Source organism: Talpa occidentalis, unplaced genomic scaffold (assembly GCF_014898055.3).
Source record: "Talpa occidentalis isolate TD23 unplaced genomic scaffold, MPIMG_talOcc4v2.1 talOcc4.6, whole genome shotgun sequence".
In the NCBI taxonomy this organism is placed as follows: domain Eukaryota; kingdom Metazoa; phylum Chordata; class Mammalia; order Eulipotyphla; family Talpidae; genus Talpa; species Talpa occidentalis.
The window spans coordinates 11,455,284-11,474,615 of NW_023604972.1; positions in this window are offsets into that span (position 1 = coordinate 11,455,284).

Consider the following 19,332-nt stretch of genomic DNA (forward strand, 5'->3'; position numbering starts at 1 on the left):
AATTTTACAAAAATGAATGATCTAAAGAGAAAATTTGCCAAGAAAGATAAAAGTACAGGGGAAAAAAATGAAAAGTGGTAACAGTGGAAGTGAAATCGGGATCTACTGTAAATCGAGTTACAGAAGAAATTGCTGACTATGAAATAGACATTATCACTATTTGAAAGACTCTTGATAACAAGCCAGAGTAAATTAATCAACATAAATGAGGGAAGTGGTTATCATAAAAAAGAGGACTAACATCCTAGAGAAAGTAATGCCAGCCAAAACTTCGATTAATGCTATATTCAAAGATATTTCATATCATTAAAAATATAAAAGGTAAAATTTAGGAAAGGGATCCAAACTTAAAACAATTTACCAAGCTAGGGAAAAAAATATTTTCTCTACAGTTTAAGTTGTAAGTCAACAAGGAAGGCACTGTCCAAACTATTCTTTTTTTTTTTTTTAAGATTTATTTATTTATTTATTTATACAAGCACTGGGTACAGTCAGAAGCACACGGGAGGGTGAGAGAATTCACCAGAGCCACAGCAGGGAGCAGAGCAGGCAGAAGGACCGAAGTACACTGCTGAGGGGAGCAGCGGGTGGCAGGAGAGGTCTGCGCGCCATGGGGAACCCTCCTCTGGTGTCCGGGGAGCAGCCGGGGATTGAACTGGCACCGCAGAGGCCGCAGGCAGCTTCACAATCCAGTGCTCAACCACTGCGCCACCGGGGAGGCCCCAAACTATTCTTGATACAAAAATAAAATGAAAAGTTGAATTCTTAGTTTTTTTCCAGTGTTTTAAATTATATATATATATATTAAATATTAGTTTTACTGTGTTTTTTAAAATATTTTCCTATAGACTCTAAATAGACAGTAAATGACTTTTTAATGTTTGCCAACATTTTAATGGTACAGAGCAGTCATAATTTCCCATTGATTTCTAGTATGTTGGCTTTGTAGGGTTTCAATTTGTATGGTCACTTTTATGAGTCTGAGCTGCCATACAAACTGAGTATTACTGCCTATACCTCTTTCTCTGTTCTCAGATATGGAAATTTACCCTTTGGTTATACCAAATCAACTGACAGCTATGCTAGTAGGTTTATTAGAGTCTCTAATAAATGCTGTAGACACCACAGCCCTCCCACCACCAGTGCACCCATAGTCCTTCACCATCATAGCTTGTGTCTACCCCATCCCTCTATTCTCTGTTTCACCACTCTTCTTCCCCTTCGCCCTCTGGAAGCCGAAGATCAATGGTCAGGGCCCTCCCCTGGTGGTGTAGTGGTTGAGTGCTGGGCTGCGGGGCTGCCCACAGCCTCTGCAGTGCCGGTTCGTTCCCTGGCCGCCAGCGAGGGTCCCCCCTAAAAAAACCAAAAAAAAAAAAAACAGATCAATGGTCAGTTTAAAATCTGTCTTTGTCTGACCCTTTGTTTGGTTTCTCCATATTCTACATATAAGTAATACCATCTAATATTTTCTTTTCCTTCTGGCTTATTTCGCTTAGTGTATATCCCTTCCAGTTCAATCCATGTTGCCACAAATGACATGAGTTTATCTTTATTGATTGCTGAGTAGTATTCCATGGTGTATATATACCACAACTATTCAATCCACTTATCTGTGTTGGGGCATATATGATCACCCCTTGTTAAATTACATTACTAGAGCTCCCATCAAAATGTGCCAGAAACTAGGTGGCTTGAAACAACAAACAACAGAATATATTATCTCACAGTTGTGGAGATGCGAAGTCCCCAAATCATGATGTTAAGCAGAACCATTCTCCCTCTAAAGTCTATAAGGAAACCCTTCTCTAATTCTTCCTAGTAACCTTTGTCATTTGTTGGTTTGCAGCTACACAACCCCGATCTCTGGCTTTGAAGTCATATGGAGATCTCTGTTCCTGCCTTCCCAGGGCAGTCTTATAAGGACAGCAATCATATTGAGTTAGTGGGTCCCACCCAATTCAATGAATATGAGCTTGTACCTGAGTATATCTGCACTCATCCTTTTTCCAAATATTATTTGCACTGTTGATGACCAGAGGAACAAGCCATAGTCCATTATTTAGGCCATGAGACCTTAATTTCTCAGTCTCCATTGCCTCAATAGTATATTTAGGAGATTAATTCTTAGTCACAGAGTAGTTGTAAGGATTAATTAAACATATTTGTAATGCATGTGTCAAAAGTTCATGACTCCGTAATCATTAGTTCCTTCTGAGAACCTCCCCACCCAAGCATTTATAAAATAAATCACTCATTAAGCCCTTGACATTAACTGCTTTAAAATTACTGATATTTAAATGCCACTGTCCATGTAGGGTCACCTAACTAGATTAAAATAAAACAAAATGATTATGCGTTACATAGGATTTTGTAACTCCAAGAACCTAAGATGTGGTTATATATAGAAGATATGGTTTTAAAAACTTTATTATATGTTCCTACTATTAAAAACAACTGCATATGAATGAATATTGTGACTCTTGTTCCTGAATAACTAGATGCAGATAAAAATCAGCCTTTCATGTTTGAAATGTGAAAAAAGGAATAGAAACCAATAGAACTGTCACACATAGCTGTATACTTTTTTTTCAGGTTGATATGGATTATTATTAATATTTTCCTCTGCATTTTTTTTTTTTGTTCAGTTGAGGAAACAGTTACCTTAAAATTGAAATATTTTGGACAGAAGTATGACAGATTCTAATTCTAGATTTTTGTTGTCATAAACTTTCTAAGACAGTGATTTTCTGATAAAGAGGAGTTATAGAATTATATGCTGAAAACTCAAATGGCAAATGATAGAATATCTAGGAAAACATATAGAATATATCACAGTGAAACTAAATAAAAAAACTCAAAAATACCTTGACTATATACAAAGAATATATTAAAATACTGCCATCTACCTTCATTGGGTAAAATAATGGCTTTTGTAATAAATAGTTTTGGTTAATTTTTCTATCAACTTGATACTAAAGTAAGAGCATACCTTTGTACCACATGGGAAAAATCTGATATGTTAAAAATAGTAGGAAAAATAGGAGAATATTTGTTTAACTTGATTTTAAATATAACTATATTAAAAGTCAATGGATGGACAGAGATGCAGCATGGAAATATTAACCAAAGGGCAGTAGCAGAAATTATGACAAGGAAATTATGATATATCATTAATATCATATAGATATATGACAAGGCAGACTTCAAAACAAGAAGTATTGTCCTGAAAAAGGAAATACCACATAATGATAAAAATATCTAAGAACACAACAATTACAAATACTTGAGTACTTCTTAGGAAAGTGTTAAGGTACATGATGAGAAGCTCATATAGAACTATAGGAAAAATAGACAAACCCCAATACAAAAGAAGGAAACAAGAAATGAATTACTTTATGGCCAAATAGATCAATTTAACATTTATACAAGATTTTAGTCAATATCAGAATATACTTAGTTTTCAAATGTACATATAGCATCTATCAAGACAGGCCACTTTCTGGGCCCTCAAGCAAGTCTTGACAAATTTAAAGATTAGAAACCATCCAAAGTATGCACACTAACCATGATGGAATGAAGCTAGGAGCAAACAGCAGAAAGATATCTGGAAAATTGCAAATATTTGGAAATTAAACAATATGTTTAATTCATAAGTAATTAACATAGTTAGCAATAAGTACAACTGTCATAATTGTATGTCTTCTTAGTTTGCAGAAAAGGAAGCAAGCTCTTTAATTTTAAGTTGTGCTTCTAGTGGTTGGAGTGGTAGCAGGATTGACTAGACAAGGTCAGCATAAGAGTTTGGAGGACGATACAATTATTTTTATGGAAACACGGTGTTGCATATATGCCCATATGCATTTTTCCAAAACCCATAAAAATTTACCAATTAATAATACTATTTTTAAATTATAATCAATGACAACAAACATTTCTGCACATAAATCTTGTAGTTACTTTGATGTGATGTGACTGAAGGAGAAAGGGGTGGGAGAATACACCCTAGGCCCAGAGCAATGTCCATCTCAGAGGAACAGAAAGATATGCTGTGTAGGAGAGGCTGGTGGTGATGGTTATTACTTTTATTTATACACTTTTGCATTGTGCCATGAGTTCAAATGAGCATCTATTTTCACAATAAGAGAAGTCATATATAAGTGCTTAATTTTATAATTATAATCACTCTTACCTTTACCATCCCAGAATATAGAATAAAAGTATCTAAAATATGAAAAAATGTAGATAACTTTTAAGGTCCCATCAGGAGCCATAATTATTTGCTTAGGGATAGTTTAGATCTCCATTTTTCTAAAGTCCCTTCTTTGGAATATCCTCTCTCCATCATGACCAACCGGCATAAGTCAGACTGCCTCTTCAGAATTTGGAGCCCTACTCTCAAGTTGGATATAATAAAGACCATAGATGATGCTAGCCAACATTTATCAGAAGGAAAAAGATAAATACCGGATGGTCTCACTCATATGTGGAACATAGAGTAACCACTTGATCAATATAAAATATTGATCAGACCATAGACCTGAGGCATGCACCAAAGGTGGGGATGGAGAGGGTGCAAAACGGGAGAGGGAAGAACACAATGGTAAATGGTGATGGTTCACAGGTGATAAGGTGGCGGGAGATCTATGGAGACTACAATGCTGCAAGAAAAAAAAAGAGAATTTAAATAATAAAAAGTAAAGAAAAATAAAGACCATAGAAAGTGATTCACATGAGTGAGGGAGACCCAATGTAAACATTTAGCTCTTTTTAAAAAAATTGAGGTAGTCTTGCTTTGCAACATTGTATATGACTCGGAAGTCTAGAATGGCACCTCTTCAGACATATGTCACCAAACTACACCCACTACCAAGCCACAAACATTAGGTCTTAAAATGAACCTTCGCCCTGAACAATTCCTGAACTAATAAGATGTTCTTAACATCACACATATGCTCAGAATGGGAAAATGATAATGCTTTTATTAACAATATTAATAATACAACTAACCAATCTTTTGCACGTTTTACAGTTTTCCAGCTTCTTTTGAATGAGGTCTGAGGAAGGAAAATAATGTGTACAAAGTCACAACCACGTGGCACAGTTAGCACTTGACCCAGAAGTCTCAAGAGACCTGTTCTTTAATAACTTAATACATTGCTTTCCCAACTACCTTACATTTCTGAAATAAAAACAGGGTCCTGTAGGCTTAAACTTATTGCTTCAATTTACTATCTTATATATACATATATACATGTATATATATATATAGCAGTTTTTTTTTCCAATTTCCTCATGGATTTATAAAGCCATAAACTCAGAGGATATTTGAACGTAGACCTCATTGATGGTGGATGTTGTGAAGAATGTAGCGTCTCCTAGCACACCACTCATCCTCTGCGCATTATTAAATGACTGAATTATCTACAAATACATATTTACTAAATGTTGCATGTCTCAGACTGTGTGTGTTTTCTATGAATCTAAAGAATTATGTTATTTGGGGTGGAGTTAGTCTTTGAGGCACCAGGTATACGTTATCATTACATGTCACAGGGACAACAATCTGGGTTTAATTTAGTTGTAAGAATCAGATTTGGTAAGAGCTGGTAGAAATAAGGCCAGCTGTCTGGCACCGGTGCAGTGAAGCACCGTTACCGAGGGCTTTCCTGGACTGCTATCTAAACTGTAAGTTCTGCAAGTGGTAGGGCTTTGACGTAGTTGATTTATAGCTGATGTTTTTTAAAGAATCTGAGACAGTGCCTAAAATTAGAATAGTTGCTAAATAAAAACGTGTCGAATTAATCTTTGAGACGCATTATAATATTTCCATTTTAAAAGTGAGAAAACAGGGACACTTCCCCAGAATTTGAAAGTCAAAGAGCTGTGTTTTAAACATCAGTCTTCAAAAGCTGAATCTGTTGCCTCTTTCCCTGTCCCTCCAACTAGGACAAATCAAACAAAATGGACCCAATCATTAACTTACCAAACAACTGTTATATTAACATGTAACAAAATATAGCTATATCCTTTCAGAAATTTGGAAAGGGTAAGAAAGTTTGTTTTTTTCTTTCTCTATTCCTGAGATGGCTGCTGAGTTGAGATATAGGCAATAATTTGATTCTATGAAATATATTGATCAAGTGATTATAATAATTTATTTTGCATATAGGCAGAAATTGTTCTTACTGTCACTGTGTCTGCATCAAATGATTATTTCCCTTCAAAGCAGTGACCACATGTGGTGACACACCTCTGAAGAGGTATGAACCTGTTCCCTTAAATCATATCTAGTGTTATAAATTGTTACCACAATAAAAAAAATCATATTTTGCATGCAAAGAAAAACAACAGAAATAAGAGGTCACCATAGCCACTGAGAAATTCTAAAGCATATTTTGAATAAAAGAGATTTCAATTGTGCTTAATATATTTGCAATTTTAATATGCAGTGATTTTGATACATAATAATTCTATTGAAATTTGTCAATAGAATATATAGTTTATTATCCATAGATTCAGTGGACAAATATTTACTAGGTACATGTTTAGTGCCAGGCTCAGTGCTAATTGCTCCAATGGCTCATAATCAGAAAAGTAAGACTGTAAGCCAAAATTCATAAAAATTGAGTTTTAAGATAGCAGAAGTATAGATTATGCTGGCTCCACACATGACCTCAGGCCTAGAAATAGGGAAAGATCCAGACAAGGAGAGTGAATTTTACATGCAGGTTGGAAAGGGAATTATGTGGTATCTAAAGGGACCTCCCTGGTGGCACAAGAAGTCTCAGCACTATGAAGCTACCACCAGCCACTGAGTTCGATTCCTGGCCAGGGAGCAACCCACATGGTGCAGCAGACCTCTCCTGTCTCTACCTGCTGCTCCCCTCAGCAGTGTACTTCGGTAGATCCACCTGTTCTGCTCCCCACTCTGTCTCTGGTGAATCCTTTCACTCTCTGCACCTCTGGCCTACATTCCACCTCTTGTATGCATAAATAAATAAATCTTTAAAAAATAAGTAAATAGAGTGACACCAGAGGAAGTCCAGGCAAAACCAACAATGTGTGTGAAGTTCCAGTGGTGGGAGAGAACTTGGCATCTCTGAGGAAACAGAGACCAATCAAAATATCTGGAATGCACAGATCAGTGGAAACAAAGAAGAAGAGGCCAAGGTAAAGGGTTCTCCAGAACTGGGGCCTTATCTGCTGTGCTGGGAAGTGAAGAATTTATTGAGTTTCTAAACTAGTTAATGGACTAATTAAATATGCACCTTAGGGATCTTTCTTGCTGCTTTCTTTGAAATCTTTAATAGGAATGTGACCAACAGACAGCTTTGCCCTTCGCATTTTGTAGATGCTCAACAGGCTTCAGTTGAATTAAATATTCCATAGATAATTCTAACAGTTTTGTTTGTTTTATATCCTGTCTATTTCCAAAAGAATTGGGGGCAGATTGCAGATCATGCATTTATGGGGATGACTCCTTTTCCAAGATCATTGGTTATAAACCTGGAAGGCTAGTGTTGGAAAATATCATTGAATTATCCCTTAATAATGATAATGCATTTCTACCTATTCTGAGCTCACTCGTCTAAGGATAAACTTAATAGATGTATAATGTTTGGTAACAAGTGAATCAGTGAATGAATTATATTTTTAAAGATTTATTTATTTTTGCATATAAGAGTTGGGGTATAGGACAGAGGTATGGGTGGGGGGTTTGTGAGAGGATCCACCAGAAACAGAGTGGGGAGCAGAACAGGCAGATCTATAGAAATACACTGTCAAAACTAAGCAGCAGGCAAAACAGGAGAGGTTTGCTGTGCCATGTGGGTCAGCTCCCTGGCCAGGGAACAAACTCCTGTTGCAGTGGCTGTGGATAGCTTCATAGTGCTGAACCCCTTGCACTCTTAAGCTTCATACTTAACCCCTTGCACCACCAGGAAGGCCCAAATGAATGTTTTATTGAAGATGTATGGTATGGATAATTTGCATGCAATAGCAGGTTTTTGACTCACCACTGTCGAGTGGTATATGACATAATCTATTTCTAAAGGCCCTTGCAGTCAAACAGAGGAGATCACACACTCACAAACACACACGAAAGATTCACACCCTCCCACATGCCTCAAGTTGAGGGCAGAATGTGACAACCCTACATGACAGGTAGAGTGTACCTATTCCCTCATGCAAAATGCAGTATTTTTATTCTTCCTCAAAACAACCCCATTTGCAAAAGTTCAAATGCTCATCCAAATCTGATCCAAACTCAAAAGCCTTGGGGGTTTTCCTGTCACTGTTTATTTTTTGGTTTTGAAAAATCACTGCAGAATGACTTAATTAATTGTCCCTTCTTCCAGTTTTCCATCTAAAGCAGATGAATACTGAGGCATCTCACAAATCAATGAGGCCTGGAACTTCCTGCAGATAGATTAGCACATCTGTAGTTTAAAGCCAGTTTGCATTAGAAGGGAAAAATATATTCCCATGAGGAATGTTTAAGGGATCAATTCATACGCAAAGAAAACATGCTACTCTCAGCAAGGAAACAATATATTTTGCATCTGTTGCTGTGATTAATTACACACCACTACTCGGAGAGCGTTTTTAAAGGGCCATAGTCAATCTTTTAAGACCCACCAGTTGACCTGCATTAAAAGTGGAGGAGGAACTGCATGCTCGTTCTGAGCAGTTCTGTGTAACAGGCTTGTTGTACAAGAAATTATGGATAATAGTAAAAATGTACAGCCTTCGCATAACATTTGAAGTAGGCAGAGTTGCCCCACCTCTTGTGACTGACTCAGCTAATGAATCAGAGTGAGAACAATTCAAACCTTTTTCTGAGAGTTTACCAATTATTCTGCAGTGAAAATGAGGATGGACTGACTCCCATAAAATTTCTTTGCGGCTCCTGCTCTTTCAGATTCTTCTAACCAATATATTCATAAATGAGTTTCTGAGAGAAAATGATAAGAAGAGATATTTATTTCAAATCTTCTATGGTTTAGTATTTAATTTGTTGTAAATCATTTACACTGTATTAATGACCAAAAAAAGGGGGAGAGCGTGAACCACAGATCTATAGGCAATTTATCTCCTCTTTCTATCTCTCTGAGTCTTCCATTTTTCCTTCTGCCTTCCTTACATATCTTTCCACTCTCAGGTAATGAGACGGAGCATCCCCCCCAGTCTACACCTTGTCCTGAAGCAATCTCACAATCCATTATGCCAACTCTGCTGTCCTCACATTTTGCAAAATGAAGGATGCTAGTCATAGCTCTTCAGTGAAGTGTTCTACTCACTGTGACCTCCTACTCTCTCAATATCATCTTATTTCACTTGTTCTTTATTATGCTGTACCTGCAAGACCATGATACAGAATCCTTGTGCTGATTTTCCAGCCCTCATCTCTGAGCAACCTTTCCCTACCACACAAAGCCATCCCCTCCTACCTAGGACTATATAAATAATAGTCAATTTGGTTTCAATTTCAGGCAGATGAACCCTGCCTTTACACAGTGACCCCTGACAATCACAAGAAATGAAGCATGTGTTCTGCCCACCCATATGTGGAGAAGGTTGGAGACACTATTCCATCAGGTTTTTTTTCTCCATCTTTTAAGCTTCACTGGCACTGACTGGTGCATTTTCAGCAAAGGCCTGGAATAGGACCTTGAAAACCTACAGAATGAATTCTAGTTTGTCTACTTCACAGACATCTGGATGAAGGGAAATGATTTGAAAACCCATACATTTGAGGAACTACTAACTTTACGCCTGTAAAAGCATCAGGCTTTAAGTAGGTCTTTCAAACCTACCACAATGGGGCAGTCCAAGGGCTGATGAGAATAAGAATCATTTGCTTGAAGAATCACTCCTCTGTGCAAGGGAATGTTTTAGTGTTTTCAATTTCTGTTATACTAGATCCTGACATCTCGGTGCAGTACCAGGCATTCACCCTCTCACTGGTGCTTTGTAGACATTTGTTCTGAAACTGAAGTAATGGATATGGTCCTTGACTTTTAAGAACTTAGCATCAAAAAGAAAAAAGCAGAGAAGCATATACATGCATAAAATACATCTCAGATTATCAGTGTGTCTTAAATGAATCAGATAGAGTTGGATAGGGCTAAATCGGGAAGAATAAATAGACATGGGCTGCAAGGATTCTATGAATAATACCATTCTCTTGCCTCACAGACTTTGCAAATCTATTTAGCATGTCTTTCCCTTTGCCTCTAATCATCCTCCAGGAAATATCTTGGTTCTTTCTTTTTTCTTCGATTTCTTCCTAGATCAGCTTTCCTTTTGCAAATTTCACTTATACTCTTTTTCCCCATAGCTCCCTGTCCTACCCCAAGATGTGCTTCTCACATTGTATTCTGAGTGCCTAATTCCATGATGGTTTTACACCAAAGATCAGAGAGTTTAGAGGGGAGGAACCAACTCATTCTTTTCTTTTTTTCCCTTTCCTTTCCTTGATCATCTCTCTCAGAACCTGTTGAATTAATGGGTATTAGTGAAAATACAAGCATATAATAAGAATATAGGCATGTAATAAGAATGCTGACATATTACATGATACAGTAAATATCTGAAATGAGAACATTAAGGTTAGAAGTATAGTCATTAATGGGCCTCCCTGGTGGCACAAGGGGGTAAGTCCCAGCTCTATGAAGCTATTGGCAGCCACTGTAGTGTGATTTCAATCCCTGACTTCAGCAGAACTGCCTGTTCTGCTCCCCATTCTGTCCCTGGTAAGTCCTCTCACCACCCCCCACCACACCTCTGGCCTACACCCCAGCTCTTATATGCATAAATAAATAAATATTTTTAAAAATAAGTAGGAGTCATTAAGAGAGCACATGGTTATAGAAGAAGAATACTGCTTTGCCCATGTTGGAGCAAAGACCACACCGTTCCTGGGTCTGCATTTTTGCTTTTTCCCCATTAATTCTCAGTTCAAAGATGAAAAGAAAAAGAGTATGTCAAACACAGTTTCCTAATTGCCTCAGAAAACTGAAAAAAAAGTTTTAAAACAAGGAAAGTCAAGGAGAATGTAATAATTCAGAAGCCAGAGGCCTGGAGAGAGCAGGGGAAAAGATCATTTGCCATGTACATTGTCAGCATTTTTTTATTTCTTTACAAGTATTGGGAATGCAATTAGTTAGGCTGATGGGTTAAATATTCACCTTGGTAGCAGGTGCCTGGACAGGCCATTATGTGGAGAAATTAAACAACATATTTACCAAATATAATAGACTGATTCTATCACCATATTTGTAGAACATAATAAAATGTGGACTTGACTAGCACGTATTTTTACCTTTAAGTACTTTTCTTAGTGTATTATGAACCTTGTTTTTTGATACTGGTTATTACTTATTTCTACAGCCTTTATTATGGAAGCAGTTAAAGACTAACTTCAACTCTTAAAAAGCTTGATTTGTTTTGCTCCAGAAGGGATTCTGGCATAAAATGTTGAGGAGCTTGAGTTAAGGGCAGATGTCAGGTGACAATGGAGATCATTCATCTTCCTTGCCTGCCGTCTGTCCTTTAATTTCCTCTTCTTACAAACAGAACCAGCAATTAGCTCCAAAGTCAGTATCCTTGCTGACCTCCTTGCAATGTTCTTTATTTATTCTTGTTCATCAATCTCCTCAATTCTGCAGATAGCCAAGAGTAGGAATCACCACGCACAGCTCCACATGGGTCATCGCATAATGGTTTTACCTGTCAGTGTAGATTGGATATCTTGTTCTTCCACACTGGAAAGTTGGGCTAAGTTAATTAATTGTTTGGTAATGGTTAAGACATTTACCTAGGAAGGACATTCATTATCTGTTCAGAGAAATCTTCACGTTTATAAATGAAGAGACTTATTCTGGGTGCTTATAGATATTTAAAAATATTTTAGTTATTGAGATTTCTGGTACTTAATCTGGTCTTTTACTTATTCCTTCATGGGAAAAAAGGGCAGGTCTAAATGCAAATGAACATTACTGTTTAAATATCACAGACCATTTTCTCTGAGCCCAGTTACAATAACTAGTAATTATAAAAATTGCTTGCCTTCGGCTTCCGGCTAAGCCAGTGCTAAACTTGTCCTTTTATTAGATCTGTCAGACTGAGTTAATTATCTTTATGATAATAGATGTGCCTTACCTCCAACAAAACAAATACACTTATAATTAGCTTTTTAGTTAGAATTTTAATTTATTTATAAAGACTGTTTGTTTTCCTTCTCTTTTCTTGCTTTAGAGGCAAGAGGATGGAGACTGGAGCTTTCCAGCTTATCAGGTTACCAGTCCACTTGCTAGTTTATAAAGCAGAGAATTAAAAGAACTTACTGTGTTTATGCACCAGTCTAAGGTATAATAGTGCATCAGCCTCTTCGATGTTAAGTAAATTCTACTCCAAGGCATTCTCTTTGATTCTACATACACAAAAAGGGAGACTTTTGATTTGTCTTCTCAACAGAGTAGTGTTATGGAAGCTATTATGTGGAAATACTAACAATTATGAGTTGAAAATCTTTCTGTATCTCAGCATAGCTGCCTTCAAAGTCAAATCCTCTTCTACTGTCCGCACACTTTAAGGCATATTCCCCTCTTTCCTTTATGCCCAGCACATTTTAGAACATGAGAGAAATATCTGTGATGCATTCTTGGAGAGTAACTATGCTGAAACCATCAAGTATAAAGGAAAGGCATGCTTTGGGGGCTTGTCAAACACTGCTGGATTTCATCATTGGTTCTGCCTCTCATTAGTTGTGTGACTTGGGCACGGTATTTAACCTCACTGAGCCTTGGTTTCCTCACCAGTTTAATGAGAATAATGTCTAAGTTAGTAGGGGGTTTTGGGAGGACAAAAGGAGAATGTATATAAAAGGGCCCAGCTGGGTGCCTGACACAGCCTAACAGCTCAGTAGGTCAGGGCGGTTGCTGTGATCAGTTAGAATCATGAAGAGTGTAGATATCTAGAGAATTCCAACCTAGTATTACAACCTAATAATCACTTTATAGGTTTTATTTTAATGGAGATGTTTTCAACTAATGTGGGAAAGCAGGCATCCATATCATCTAGATATTCATTCCAACTCATTAAATAATGAAAACACACAGCAAAGAAATTATTTTTGAAAGCTGCCACCATGAATTTCTACCTGTTCCATGCTAAAAAAAAAAAAAAAAAATCGAAAAAGAAACAAACAAAAAAAAAACAGACTGTTTATTTCTCAATCATATAGCAGAGCACAGTCCTTTCTTTTTTTTTCTGTAAACTGACTGATTTACATATTTGACATCAAAAAAAATTCCATTGGTATAAAGTTCCCCTGCAGATATATTTCATTTGCCAAAAATAGAGATCTTGGTTAGGAGAGTAAAGATCTTAGTCATTGAAGATGCTTCCCGAATATTTTTTTTTCTTAAAGATTTATTTATTTATGTATACAAGGACTGGGGTACAGGCCAGAGGTGCGGGTTTGCGGGAGGAGGTGAGAGGATTCACCAGAGACAGAGTGGGGAACAGAACAGGCAAAATGACTGAAATACACTGCTGAAGGGAGCAGCGGACAAGACTGGAGAGGTCTGCTGTGCCATGTGGGTCACCTCCCTAACCCAGGAATCAAACTCGTGCTGCAGAGGCTTCAGATAGCTTCACAGTGCTGTGCTTAACTCCTTGCCCCACCAGGGAGACCCTTCCCAAAGATTTTATGATGTGATGTTAGGTTTGTCCAAGACAGTGTTCAATCTGCATGCACCCAGTTGGTGGTGAGTGCTCATCACACTGATTCTCAGTGATAAGAGGAAAATAGGCACAAAGTATTCAACAGTGAATCAGCAATGGCATGTGGCTGGACTCGCCTACTCCTGAGTACAGATTGTGAGTGGCACATAAGTGATAAGGACAGAGCAGTAGAGAAGCTTCCAACCCCCTCTCAAGTCAAGCATCTAATTCTGGACTGATCTGTTTCCAGAGGTGCCTTAGAACCAGATATGCTAATTCAGGGACCATCGATGCCCTTGGCATTCAAAGTTTCATGATTCTCCCCCAGGTTGTTACTCCAGTGACATCATTTTCCTGTGGGCCCAAGTGAAGGTCTTACCCACGGATCAGAAACATGGAAACTGCTCTCAGCTTCCTGCATCATAGAACTGTAGAGATATTTATAAAATCAAAGGTCTTTTTTCATTTCCTTGCTTCCCTAGTAGGTCTTTGTGCCAGGGCCCTCTAGCTAGCGTTGCAGTATGACTCTGAGGCATGTATTTCTGTAATCTGTACTTCCGCTCTCAGCATCTAGAACAGTTCATGTATTTATTCATTTATTCACCCATTCATTCAATAGATATTTTGTCAATGAAATGTGCTGGCTTCAACACATATTTTATTAAAATGATCATCAGGGCCTACCCAGTGGTATAAGGGGTTAAGATGCAACCTATGAAGCTATCCGCAGCCACTGCAGAATGAGTTCCATCCCAGGCCAGGGAGCTACCCACATGGCACAGAAGGCCTCTCCTGACTCGCCCACTGCTCTCCTCAACAGTGTATTTCAGTCAATCTGCCTGTTCTGTTCCCCACTCTGTCTCTGGTGAATCCTATCACCCCTCCACACACACACACCTCTGGCCTGTACCCCAGTTCTTGTATGCATAAATAAATAAATGTTTTAAAAAATAAAATGATCATCAATTCCTCTTCTCACTCTTTACCCTTACTCTCACATATTTTTGAAAAAGTTTGACTGTGAAATAAAGACTTATCAAAGCAACAACAGCCTGGAGGATGGCTTACTTAACAATTACCATGAGAAAAAAAAAAATACTGGAATAGCATTTAGGAAAAGAAGGTATCATCAAGTGATAGATAATTGGAATTTGGAATGTTGTTAGTAATACCATTAGTTTTCAATTAACAGTATAAAACAGCGTATATATTTTAGCATGAAAGAAACAATGATACGTGTTTTGCAAAGAAACCTAGATTTTGCATTTGCATAAAAATATATATGGATATCATTGTATTCATTCAACAAGTATTAATTAGGATGAGATTGTATATCAGATGCTTCTCATTAAGGGGCATTACTAGTGATCTAAGTATTCTAATTGCTAATATATCATCACAGAGCCTTTGATTATATCTATGTAGAATGCTGGGTTATCAGAAAAGACTCTTTCAGACCTGTCTTAACTGGAGCAACTTAACAGTTAAGCAACCCACCCATTCTCGCTCTTGAACACACGGTTTCTCTTATCACACTGAGTGCTTACAGCCACTCCCACCAGTAGAAACATAGGCTTGTGAAGAACCAACCATGTTTGTTCCTACAATTTTTCAAGCTATCAATATATGTGCTTTTTTGGTGTAATTACATGAGTTAATTAAATAGGTAAACTGAGTACATGTGAGTGCAGTGAGACCTGTGAGACCTGTAGATTCACTAAAACTGATAAGGAATTTCTAAATCTTCCATGTAACTAAAATACATTTGTTGAAATAGCCACAGATAAACAAATGATGTGATACCCTCGCCAGTATCTGGTGATGCTGGGTGTCCTCGGGACATTTGTGATGTCTGGATCTAGGGAGGGACTAGTGAGAGGCGTAGTGGGGATCACAGAGCATTTGAAAAATGGTGGTTTTCTTCAAAGTAATTTTGATGAATATCCTAAAAAATGAGGAGTAATAATTCACATTCTCAGTTTCACAAGAAATTAAAAATGTCTTCATTTATCCCTCATGAATTAATTCATGAATTAAATATTTTGGTGAAAAGAATTTTTTAATAGCTGCTAGTAAGACTAAGTGAAGGAAATGTGACTGAATGTAAAAAGACCAGTCTTGCTTTTCTTTTCTTTCTTCTGTGTAAATCATCTGGGGCTTTTCTTTGCAATTGCTGTGCTCCAGTGAGTCAATCTGATCTCTGAGTCATTATTACCTTTTTGCCTGAATGGCAGGGCTACATACAAATAGAACTTGTAGTATAATTCTACACTTGTATTAACACTCATTCCTCTCCATTTTATTTAAAAGTAATGGGGCAGAGAGGTCCAAAAATAATATTTGACTCTAGTAGCTTGCCTGCAAATTACCATTCATTTCTTTGCATCCTGCATTTCCTTCCCTGTCATTCCCATGGGCTTAAACAGAGACTCTAACTCTTGCAGCTAGTTCTACTACTAAAGAATCTCAGATATTTAATATGTGTAAGTGAGGGTTGGTCTTTGGTAACTTAAAAAAGTTTCCACTGGCTTCTTTCAGTTTGGTCTTCAAAGCGAGGCCTGGCATCTTTTCTCAGACACCTTCATGTTTTCTGGCCACATTGCTTCCTGTGATGTCCTTCCTGAAGGGCAGTGACCAGCACAAATGTGTGGGACGACCTTGCAGATTCTTCTGGAAGCCTCATAAACAAAACTGTGCTCCAGGCAGTAGTGAGGGAGATAAATTTTATAGATGAGCATTCATTCAACTCACTGTGACTTTTGTAGCATTCGGAGTTGGTATTAACCTGTCAAGCTCTTAGTTTCCATTTCTGACTCTCCATGAGTCTCTGATAGGTGAACCAGGAGTCCCATTCAAGTAAAAACCCATCACCACCTTTATTTTCCCTTGGAAAATGCCTCCTAACTGAGCAAAGCTTGTCAACTTGACTCTGTCTTTCCATGGGCGAAGAGTTGCATGTGTCTGCAAAGGCTAACAACATGGCTAACTTAGAGAATCAGGGTGGGCGCGGAAAAGAATGAGCAAACACAGAAATCACATTCTCCTCAAAGGGAGTATCCCTTGGCCTGAGACAGTTCTTGTCATGTATGGGACAGCTATAAGCAAACAGATCTAATTTATCTTTTAAACACCAAATTCATACTTTTAGGTGAACTCTCTTGATTTCAGAATCATGGCAACTAATTAAAAAACTATTAAAAGTCCTGGTTATGCTCAATGCATCTCAATTTCGTTCCTAATTACCTAGTATATGACGTTTAACTTAGATCATTATTTCTCACACTTTTCTATCCAAATATTCCTTAGTAGAGGAGTATGGAAGTTTCCCTATAGGATTTATGAAGTAGTCACCCCCCCAAAAAAAAAAGTCTCACATGTAATGATGCCCAGGATTCTATACCAAGTATATCTCCTGGCTTGTACATGCTGTCAAGTGAGGATTTAAACTCTGTCTTCCAGGGATCTGCTTTACAGCTAAATTTCTGCAGTGGGAAGATTCTGTCATTTGAAAAAATGTGCTTGTGCCCCTAAAATGATTAACAAACAGTATCAGGTTGGGCCTAGGCTAGACAGCAGTACACTTTCAAAAACTACGTTGTACAGATCACAAAGTTCATTTTCCCAGTTCAGTCCTTAAAGATTATGTAGTAGAATTTAGAAGGGTGTAGTTAAAAAAAAAAGGGAAGCAGAACTTTGTTATAGTTATTACACCCAGGCACTTTGTCACTTCATTTAATCCTAGAAACAACCTTAAAAAATACATAAGTTGAAGTCCATTTTACAGATGAAAAGACTGACTCCTAAGGATATTCAGCTAGTATTAGGGAGTAACAACACATGGAGAGGTGGGGTTCTGCATTTAGGAATCATATACAGTGTTGAAACCAATGTTACTTTAATAAAAATATTTTTCAAAAATAAATAAGGCTATAATTGGAGGCCAAATTTATCAGTGTCCAAAAACTGCTGCTAGAATATTAGGTGTATATGATATATAAGATAGATGTTTATATCCAATTTGATTTCTTTCAGGGGAAAGAAACAATTATAGCTTGAATTTAATAGCCCGCTTTACCATCTTCTGTTTCTCTTCTCTTTTTTCCTCCCTCCACTCATGGATCATTTACTAAACTTTAAACAAAATTATACATTTCACTCAACTTAGAGAATATCTTCATAGCTGGATTTTACAAGTGTGATGTTACAAGTGTGTAGTCAAATATATTAAAATTAATAGTTTTCATTTTCTAATTTATTTTGATTTTGTGGAGTGACATTGTGTGACAATATTATATAATTTTTAGGTGTGTTTCATTGAGAAGAAACATGTATATGTGTTTATATAAAGGACATTAATAAAAACCCAGATCTATCCTTCCTCATACCACTGCCCTTTTTCCTTGATTTACCTACCCCTTAACTCCCTCCCTTCTGGTAGCCATTAATCGGTCTTGCAGCCGAAATGGCTACCTTTATTTTATTTAGTTCATCTGTTTGCTTTCTCTGTAAGTCACAGATGAGTGAAACCATATGGCAAAGACAGTGATAATCTGGGGTTCAGTTTGCTGGACTCTTAGTGATTTTTATATGTTACCATGGATGTTTTTATTCTTTTGGTGAAAAAGATATTTAAAACTGATGTGTAGCAAATTTTTGTATACTCCACATGTACAAATAGATCCCAGAAACAAATCAGAGGAGGTAACAAAGTGGGTGGCAAAGGGACATTTTCCCCAACCAAATCACTTATTTTTCTGCTCCTGTGCCTTCTCCTTACTCTCAGAACAATTTATATATTTAGTTAATATTTGGTCACCATGGGCCTCATCTCGCTTCCACTCAAAGATTCAGGTCTTTTTTGCCCTGTATCTTTGCCTCTCCAGAGAATCTACCCAAGAAAAGTTAGAGTACGCATAGGAAGAATCCCCTAAAATCCAGTTTTGGAAATCACAGTCTTTAGAACTCATCATTCCTCTCCCCCTCCATGTCACAAAAATAGAGAACAGATACAAGGATCACTGGCTAAATGTGACAAGATATTAGCTTTGCTAATGGCTAATCAAGTGCCCAATTGTTCTCCTCCTACATGACTCCTGATAAAGTATCTTAGAGAAAGTGGCTTAGAACTGAAGTCTAACGAATACTTTTTATTTTCATTTCAAAATAAGGCCTGTGGGAAGAGCTGGGTCAGCAAAACAGACTCCAAGGAGGGAAAGCCAGCCTGCTGTGAGAGCTTGAGCCTGCCTCACACATGGCTGCCAGAGGGTGAGAGAGAAAGAGAGGAGAGATGGCAGGTTTCCTGCAGGGCACTTATCTCCTTCGAACAGAAAATAGAGAAGAAAAGCTCACTCACCGTAAGTGTAAGCAGTTCCGTGAGAGCAAGAGTGCACACCCAGAATGAGTGTGATGGGCTTCAGGGTGCTCGTGCGCAGTCTGCAAAGGTGAGCTTCTCGCTGTCACAGTTTGTTCTTCCTCTTCTGTGGAGAAGGAGAAAGGAAGTGAGGAAAAGTTGATGTGCAATGTGAAGGAGTTATAGGATTAACTTTTATTCTTTTGCAAATGGGTTGTGTTGCACTAGGATCTTGTCTTGGAGACCTTCAGAAT